Here is a 9,444-nt window from a genome sequence, read left to right on the forward strand (position 1 = left end):
GCCTCTTGGATTTCAATGCCTTTTTCCTTCCCCCGATCCGGGAAGTTCTCAGCTATTATTTCTTCAAGTACCCCTTCAGCACCTTTCCCTCTCTCTTCCTCCTCTGGGATACCAATTATGCGTAGATTATTTCTTTTTAGTGTATCACTTAGTTCTCTAATTTTCCCCTTATACTCCTGGATTTTTTTATCTCTCTTTCTCTCAGCTTCCTCTTTTTCCATAATTTTATCTTCTAGTTCACCTATTCTCTCCTCTGCCTCTTCAATCCGAGCTGTGGTGGTTTCCATTTTGTTTTGCATTTCATTTAAAGCGTTTTTCAGCTCCTCGTGACCGTTCCTTAGTCCCTTGATCTCTGTAGCAAGAGATTCTCTGCTGTCTTGTATACTGTTTTCAAGCCCAGCGATTAATTTTATGACTATTATTCTAAATTCACTTTCTGTTATATTATTTAAATCCTTTTTGATCAATTCATTAGCTGTTGTTATTTTCTGGAGATTCTTTTGAGGGGAATTCTCCCGTTTGGTCATTTTGGATAGTCCCTGGAGTGGTGCGGACCTGCAGGGAGGTACTTCCCCTGTGCTGTGGAGTATAACTGGAGTTGGTGGGCGTGGCCGCAGTCAGACCTGATGTCTGCCCCCAGCCCACTGCTGGAGCCACAGTCAGACTGGTGTGTGCCTTCTCTTCCCCTCTCCTAGGGGCGGGATTCACTGTGGGGTGGCGTGGCCCGTCTGGGCTACTTGCACACTGCCAGGCTTGTGGGGCTGGGGATCTGGTGTATTAGCTGGGGTGGGTAGGCAAGGTGCAGGGGGGCAGGAGGGGCAGGCTTAGCTTGCTTCTCCTTAGGTGATCCACTTCAGGAGGGGCCCTGTGGCAACGGGAGGGAGTCAGACCTGCTGCCAGAGGGGTGGCTCTGCAGAAGCACAGCATTGGATGTTTTCGCGGAGAAAGCAAGTTCCCTGGCAGGAACTGGTTCCCTTTGGAATTTTGGCTGGGGGATGGGCGAGGGAGATGGCACTGGCAAGCGCCTTTGTTCCCCGCCAAACTGAGCTCTGTCGTCGGGGGCTCAACAACTCTCCCTCCCCTTATCCTCCAGTCCTCCAGTTCTCTGAGCAGAGCTGTTAGCTTATAACCTTCCAGATGTCAATCCCGCTTGCTGTCAGAACGTACTCCGTCCGGCCCCTCTGCTTTTGCAAGCCAGACTCACGGGCTCTGCTTGGCTGGCAGGCTGCCCCTCCGCCCCGGCTCCCTCCTGCCAGTACGTGGAGCAAGCTTCTCCTCTCCGCCCTTCCTACCCTCTTCCGTGGGCCTCTCATCTGCGCTTGGCTCCAGAGACTCCATTCTGCTAGTCTTCTGGCGGTTTTCTGGGTTATTTAGGCAGGTGTAGGTGGAATCTAAGTGATCAGCAGGACGCGCTGTGAGCCCAGCGTCCTCCTATGCTGCTATCTTCCGATGATCCCCTCCATATGATTTTATTTCTATGTGTAACCTAAATAACAAGCCAAAAACCAAGCTCATAGATATGGAGAATATATTGGTGTTTTCAGAGGTACAGGCTTGGGGGTGGGTGGAAGAAATAGGTGAATTATTATTTGCTGTTTGTTTGTTCTGGTTTAACTAATTAAAAAAATACTGTGTTATATATTTGAATGTTGCTAAGAGAGTAGATCTTAAATGCTCTCACCACAAAAAGGAAATAATAATTATGTGATGGGACAGAGTGTTAGGTAATGCTATGGTGGTAATCATTTTGCAATACATAAATATATCAAATCAGCAGGTTGTACACCTTAAACTTACACAATGTTATATGTCAAGTATATCTTAATAAAGCTGGAAAAAATAAATCAAATTAAAAAATAAAACATTTATACATAATCAAGCATCATTGCAAGAGTAAGAGTTGAAGAAAAGATTAGTTTTTAACTCGGTCCTATCTTCTCATTGGTGATTGTTAGCATGAGATCTGAAAGAGGAGATTTACTATACTTGAATGCAAGCCCCTATTTTGTGAGCTCCAAACCTTTGGGGTTCTAGTAGCATTAAAAATGCAAAATGTATGTACTTAAAGTTTTTATAACTTAAAGTTTTGGACACTTTTATGAATGCTTTAACTTGTAAAAAATTAATTTTAATTGACTTCAAATTTTAATGAATTTTCTAATGTAACCCAAAGAATCATTTTCAAAGGTCTACAAAGAGTTAAAGAGTTTTCATAAGTAAGTTTTAGTTTTTCCTTAACGAAACAAATGTTTCCTAAGTGCCACATTTGATAGATTCAGAATGTTAAGAGTGTAAATACCAAAATGTGGGTTACATGTCATATAAAGTAATTAACTTGAGGAAGGAAAGTTATGTTCAGAGATACAAAGTTACAAATCAAATGGCTATAGGTTAGTAGTACATAAAACAGGACACCGAGGCAAATATAGGTATAAATATTATCAATAATATAATTTCACATATTTTGTGTTGCCTGTAAGAATATGACCCTGATATATCAAAATGATGTCATGAGAACTCTTAGGCATATGGAAATTCTACACTGGCCTTGCTCAAGCACCTTTTTAGCTTTGGGGCAGTGGTGGTGGTATTATATCATTTGAAAAGAACTTGAAGAGGCAGTAGTCCTAAATATATTTTGGTCACAGACCCATCTAAAAAGCCAATGAAACTGATAGATGTTCTTTTTTTTTAAATTTTTTTTAACATTTATTTATTTTTGAGACAGAGAGAGAGAGAGCATGAACAGGGGAGGGTCAGAGGAAGAGGGAGACATAGAATCTGAAACAGGCTCCAGGCTCTGAGCTGTCAGCACAGAGCCTGATGCAGGGCTCAAACCCACAGACCACGAGATCATGACCTGAGCCGAAGCCAGACGCTTAACCAACTGAGCCACCCAGGCGCCCCAAGATGTTCTTATTATGAATAAAGGATATATGTTCCCACACACAAAATCTTACACACAAATTATGGGTTATTATGTTAGCCATCTGGACCCTCCAGAGGCCGAGATTTATTAGGGGTGAGTTCTGTGAAGAACAAAGATAAGACAGCTGGAGGAACCTGGGGGAGCTCTCAGACACAATGCAAATCTGTCTCAGATAAGGCAGGGATAGAAGGAAGGAAGGTTCATGAGACCATTTTGGACTGAGGTATGGTTCTAAGAGGGTTTATCAAGCTGTTGAGGGTCCTCAAGTCAAAGTAACCCATCAGAGGAATCCCTCATCTTCTAGAAACAGACATACATGCCTTGGTCTCCTGACCACATCCAGTGCTTGGCTGGGAGCAGCCTGTGGTGTGTGGTACTTCGTGAGAAAATCTTAATGTCAGTCAGAGGGTAACAGCTGGGGCTACAGGTCAATGGCACTCACTGTAGCCAGAGATCAGAAAGTGACACTCTCATAGCCCCCACACTCATGGGCCCCAAGATGAAAAGTTGGCTTTGAAGAGAAGTGACATGATTACAGAGATGACTTTTGCAAAGTGACTGTCAGATCTATGCTTGTGGTGCAATCTGCAGATTGTGATGAGTCAGACCTCAGGTGTAAGTTCCCAAATTAATCCAAATCCAAATGTACTGTGGATTCTGTCAATGATCGATACCATTTATTTGTTACTACCTACTCTGAGCTAGATATGGTAGTAAGCAATTAATGTAAATGAATTCAATTGTAGGTATTGTAACAGCACTTCAACGCCCTGTAAGGGTTAATGTGGTTCACGCTGATGCAATCATTGCTTGCTAAACTAAATCCCTTGGTTTGTAGCAGAAACTAACCTACTTTCCTTGAGATTTTGCAGACCGCTGGCTTCGAGGAAAGAAGGCTCAAAATTTTCTGGAAGCTAAAGCCTCATCACATTCAAAAACAGCTGCCACTGATGCCAGCAAGTCTGTTCAGGCTCATGTCCACACAGGAGTAGCTCCTGGGCACCTGCTTCTCCTCCATGCAGCTCCCACCATTTCTCGTGCCTTCCCCTTTAAAACCCTCCAGCTTTGCCTGGACAGGGCAGATGGTCTTTGAGATGTTAGTTCACCATCTCCCTGGGTTTCCAGACCCCCAAATAAAGCAAACTTTCCTTTCCCACCATTACTTATCTCTTGAGTATTGATTTCCGAGTGGCAAGCCAACAAATGTGAATTCAGAACGAGTTGTCTATCCAGTAATAGTATTATGATACTCAATTTCATAATTTAGGAAACTGAGTAACTTGCTTAATTATCTAGAAACATGAATGTAATTTCTAATGCTTTTGTATTTACTTAGCATATATCTTTCCACAGAAATCTGTATAATATCAGCCACAACCAATAGCAGCCACAACCAGTGATCACGGGCTCACAATCCTTCTAGAGAAGAAAAGGTGGAATTTGGGCAGTAAGTTTAGTCTCTTCTTTATGACAAAGTCCTCTGCTGTGGTCTATGAGAGGTCATCTCTACTCTTTTCCATCCTAATTTTCTAGAAATGCAGGTGAGGAAGAAGAAAGTGGAACACAAAACTGAGGTAGGAAACAGAATTTATCCTAATGTTGGAAGACACTGAGTCAACAGAGCTGAATTTTTAAAAACTACCTCCAACATACATTAAGGGGAATTATAGAAAATCCTTATATAGTGATGATGGTACAGTAAGAAAAGGCTACATTTGCAGCAGGAAGTGTTATTAATCAAGTGAATTATGTTTAAACTGAATGTAGGTATGTAAAATGAGGAAAAAAAGAAAATACAAGCAGGATGTATTATTGAGATTCCCATTTCAGAAGGATGGGTCAGAAATGACCCCTTTGTGGTTGGAATGCTTTTGAAGAGAATATCCATTAGTACCATGGTTTCCAAACATTGTTTTATCATAACATATAAAGAAATAACACTGAGAAAGACATTCCACAATACAATACACACAAACACATACATGTAGTTCATAGTGACCACAGCTACCTCGCCATCTATTTTGTCTATTTTGTTTTATTGTATTCATTTCTATCTTCTCCTATTTTTGCCCTATCACATTAAGGAATGCTGGTAGTGGTCAGCTTAATTGATTCCACTACCTTCTAATGGCTCACAATTTGAAAAATTGAATATGCAGTTCAACCTCCAAAAGATGATTAAAAAAGAATTAAGTGTTTTATTTATTTTTGAGAGAGAGAGAGACAGAGTGACATCAGGGGAGGGGCAGAGAGAGAAGGAGACACAGAATCTGAAGCAGGCTCCAGGCTCTGAGCTCTCAGCACAGAGCCCAATGTGGGGCTTGAACCCACAAATGATGAGGTCATGACCTGAGCCGAAGTCAGACACTTAACTGACTGAGCCACCCAGGCACCCCCAAATGACGATTTAATTACAAGAATCATGACACCATTGAGGAAGGAGGAAGAGAAGGAAAAGATTTTTGGGTCACCTTATCTAATGCATAGTTATGGAGTAGCCATATAGTGCAGATCTCTGTTTAGGGTGAGGGAAGGGATGACAGATTCTATGTTATATAAGCAATATTAAATGTTGTTTAGAAAATAGTTTTCAGTGAGTGATGATGAGTTACTGATACTCTATTCTCTCCACACCAGGTATCACTACGGACTTCTGGGAATTACAGGAAGATTGCCTCACCCTGCATGTGAGAGCAGTTAGATACTTCAACACTAAAAGTAGGGAAGCTGCCTCGAAGAGAAAGTGGGTCAACTCAAGGCTAAGTTGTAAGATGACATGAGCCTAAGGTTCAAGGTCTCGTAAGGGATCTCCCTTGTGTGATGGATGTATCAGAGGTTGAACAAGTTAACATGGGTCACAGTGGTATAGTGGAAGAACACAATTGACACTGAAAACAAAATATTTATCCTGTCAGTCTCAGTTGGTTATTTGTTCAGTGGTTGTTGAGCAGGTACCATGTACTCGACACTGCTGAATGCAGAGCACCTAAAGGCAAGAAAACGCAGTTTGATCTTAAGGATCCCACGAGGAAGGTATGCCAAAGAGTTATTCAGTTTCCTACTCTCCTCCCCAAATCCATCCACTCCCCTCCTTTGTCTGCCTACCTTCCTCACCCAGAAGTTGACCCTGGGCTCTGAATCACCTTGCCTTGTGGCTTCTAGTTGGGCTTGGTCTAAAGGAGTCACCTTTAGGAAATTCGAAGGTGGGAAAAAAGAGAGATCGGGGCTTTTTTTCCTCTCCCTCATGAGCTGGAATGGGTTTTCTGATGATGCTGTCCCGCTACCCCCACCATAACTACAGTTTCTATAAGATAACCCCTTCTGCTTGTCCTGAGCTCCCAATGCTCAATGCTTTCATAATACTCTTTGCTTCCTTTGCTGTTTTATTCCTTTGAGTGTTAGTGGTATCTCACTGTTGCCAATCCCTGGGTCCTTAGCATCCATTTCTGGGTTCATTAACCTTTCTCACATCTTTGTAAATATATTGTTAGGTTTCTTGGACCATTTGAGTACTATTCTCTGTCTGGCAAGACTCTGTTGTAGGATAAGCCATATATGATATAGGAGCAAAATGAAGGCACACCAGGAGAGAGGGATTCAGCAGTGACCTTTCAGAAAGATTTTGGGGTTTTTTAGTACGTGCACTGATGGGGGCCATGCTGTTGAGAAAGAGTATTTGAAGCAAGACATTAATAATTTAACACTGGATTAAGAGTGTGTTAGATGAAGACTTAACAGAATTCACCCTGACATGTTGTATTCATTCAGATTTTTACCATTGTGTCTTTTCCTTTTTGCACCTTGGCTCAGCTATCTTTCAGTTTGACAAAATTGTTTCTACTTGGAAATGCCCGTGAGCTCATCTCACATTATTTACTTGTGAAGAATAATGATGTGCTTAAGGGCATGATAGGCTTGTGGGCTGAACACCAGAGTTATGCCTTAGGGGAATATTTTAGTATTAATATGATGTTCACTTTCTCAGAGTATAATATCTTTAAGGCTCATCCGCACTTCATTAAAGACTAAAAAATGGGGACTCATGCTAATGTATGTAGCTGATAGAGTTTTCTGTACATTGTTCTTTTTTTTTTTTTTTTTGGCTGCTATGACCTTTTTACCTTGATCCATTTGACAAGTAGGCTAATTTAGCACGAAACAGTAGCAAGCAAGATAAAGCTACTTCTTGCAAATCTGAGGAAGATGTGGACGTGTTGGAGGAAGCTAAATAAACATGAATCTTTGACCTTCTCCTTTAACTAGTGCTCCAGTCCAGTGAGCTCATTATAGGGAAATCTGTTAGCAACCTTCACATGTTGGCAGATGACTGGTACTGAACACATGCTGCCAGCCCGACAGGGGATCGGGAGAAGCCCAGCTCGTGCATGACCCATCACTGCTAAATAGCAAATCCCTGTAGTTACTTGCATTACGTAAAACTGCTTGATGCACATTAAAGAGAACCTTTTGAACCCCACACTCATTATTATTTTTTTCCCTTTCTTTCCATTTTCTGACTTCTGTGGTGAGATTGCCTTAAAGTCTTATCATATGTGCTCATATTCTAGGCAGCTAATGAATATGGATGTTGTTTGTGCTAATTTTTGCAGCTGTAAAAAGCTAGATTTGGAAGAAATGCCAGTTATTAGCCTCAGGGAAACTTTCAGTAAATAATTCCACTTATACCCTGTTGAGTTCAAAGGGACATTAGAGTCTAGAGAAATGAGCAGGTTGTGCCCTTTCCCCCACTGCGACAAGTCCCCTAAAAGAAAAAGAAAAAAAAAGAAATTTAAGACAGGGATTCCCTTTTCTCCTTTTGGAGATTAAAAATTAATGTTTGCAGGCTAAAACAACTGCCATTATGGTTAATGTAGTGGTTTTACATTCATATCAAACATTGGTTGTTTTCTGCCACATTCTCCTGTTGCTTCCGTTATCTTAGTGAACAAAGATTAATGCACACTTCACAATAAACTCTAGTCTGCACTCTATAACAATTGCATACAACCTAAAATTATATAAGCATATAGTCCTTTGAATAAAGGCTTAAGTGACGAGGTGGAAAGAACACTGGGTTACAGTTTTGACTCTGGTGTTAATTCACTCCTTGACCTTGGACCATTGTCTTTACCTCATTTCAAGAGATGGAGTTAGATTATATGATTTTTCAGTTTTAATATTCTGATTCTGATGTAGAGATCAGCTATCTAAAGGTGGGACTAATCCCAGTTATTAATAAACAAACATAGTCAATGATGAAATTTACAGATGAATCTCTTTTTCTTGTTCCCAGTGGGACTTTAGCCACTTTGTAGAGAAATGTTTCACATCAATCTGTTGTATGTGATTGGGCTGGAAGAGGGTCAAACTGAACTCCTGAGGACCCTGAGATATACAGTATTTAAAAGGAACTTAGGGTTGATGGGGGTGGGAGGGAGGGGAAAGTGGGTGATGGGCATTGAGGAGGGCACCTGTTGGGATGAGCACTGGGTGTTGTATGGAAACCAATCTGACAATAAATTTCATGTTAAAAAAAAATTTTAAAAAGGAGATGAAATGTTACCACTGCTGCTTTTCTCACAGCAACCGTACACTAGTTTTAAGAATGTTGCCAGAGTATTTTACCAAATAGATTACTACTGATTTGCTCCTCATTTCAAAACATCAAAATTTGTAATGAATATGTAATTTGTGTGAAAATGAATAAACCCCATATACTTGCGATTTTACAAATTTTTCCACAACACCACTCCCTGTATTCCAGTCCTCAGAATAATTATACTCCATGTATGCATTTATTACAATGCTCTTTTCTACGAAGGCATAGTCCAGATACCTAATACTTGGTTATTCTGCTCTTTTCTTGAACTCATGCACTTGACTGATAAAAGCTGAGAGTTACATGCCTGCTAGTGGGTCACTATGGTGAGGAAAGGGCTGTCGCACACTTTCTTGAGTAGGATAAAGAGAGTGTGGACATTTGCTGTTGTTCTCTATATGAAATAACAGTAAGTCGTGTGTGAGCATGATAAAGGAGTGACTGGTGCAGTTCATTGACTTGGGCTTCATAATTACCCAATCACTTATACCTTACTTACGAAGGTTTAGAATCCAAATTTAGTGGGGCTGTAAATATTATTATAAAGGAGTAAAAGTGATATTAACCAAGTTTTGAGTTAAGTAGAGCAAGTTGCCCAAAGTGAGGTGCTAATTTATCTTTTAGGAGAGTCTCATTTGACTGTGAGAAGGTGAGGTTGAGTGTCTAGATTAGGAATTGAAGCATGTCAACAGAATTTGACAACATTCCCCAAGGTCAAGAGGTCTTTTATTATAGAGGATACAGTGAATTGATTCCATAAAGTTGTTTAAATTAGGTGAACCATACAAATGTAAAAGTAAAGGGAAAGCACAAATACAGCTACTCAAGCTAGATTAGGTGTTAGGTATCCAAAACCCATATGGCATATGAATAACTTCTAGACCATCATATATGACAAGACATGTACCATTGACAG

General features: G+C 40.7%; 1 long non-coding RNA gene across 1 annotated transcript in view; it reads left to right on the forward strand.

Moving 5' to 3' along the window:
• The window catches only part of LOC125169114 (uncharacterized), a 109,549-nt gene extending 101,218 nt beyond the window's left edge, over nucleotides 1–8,331 (forward strand). The window contains exons 3-4 of the long non-coding RNA XR_007153455.1: nucleotides 4,283–4,376; nucleotides 5,567–8,331. This is a non-coding gene — a long non-coding RNA (uncharacterized LOC125169114). The remainder of the gene's footprint in view (nucleotides 1–4,282; nucleotides 4,377–5,566) is intronic.
• The last annotated feature ends 1,113 nt before the right edge of the window (nucleotides 8,332–9,444 follow it).

This window comes from Prionailurus viverrinus, chromosome B3, assembly GCF_022837055.1.
Source record: "Prionailurus viverrinus isolate Anna chromosome B3, UM_Priviv_1.0, whole genome shotgun sequence".
Lineage (NCBI taxonomy): Eukaryota > Metazoa > Chordata > Mammalia > Carnivora > Felidae > Prionailurus > Prionailurus viverrinus.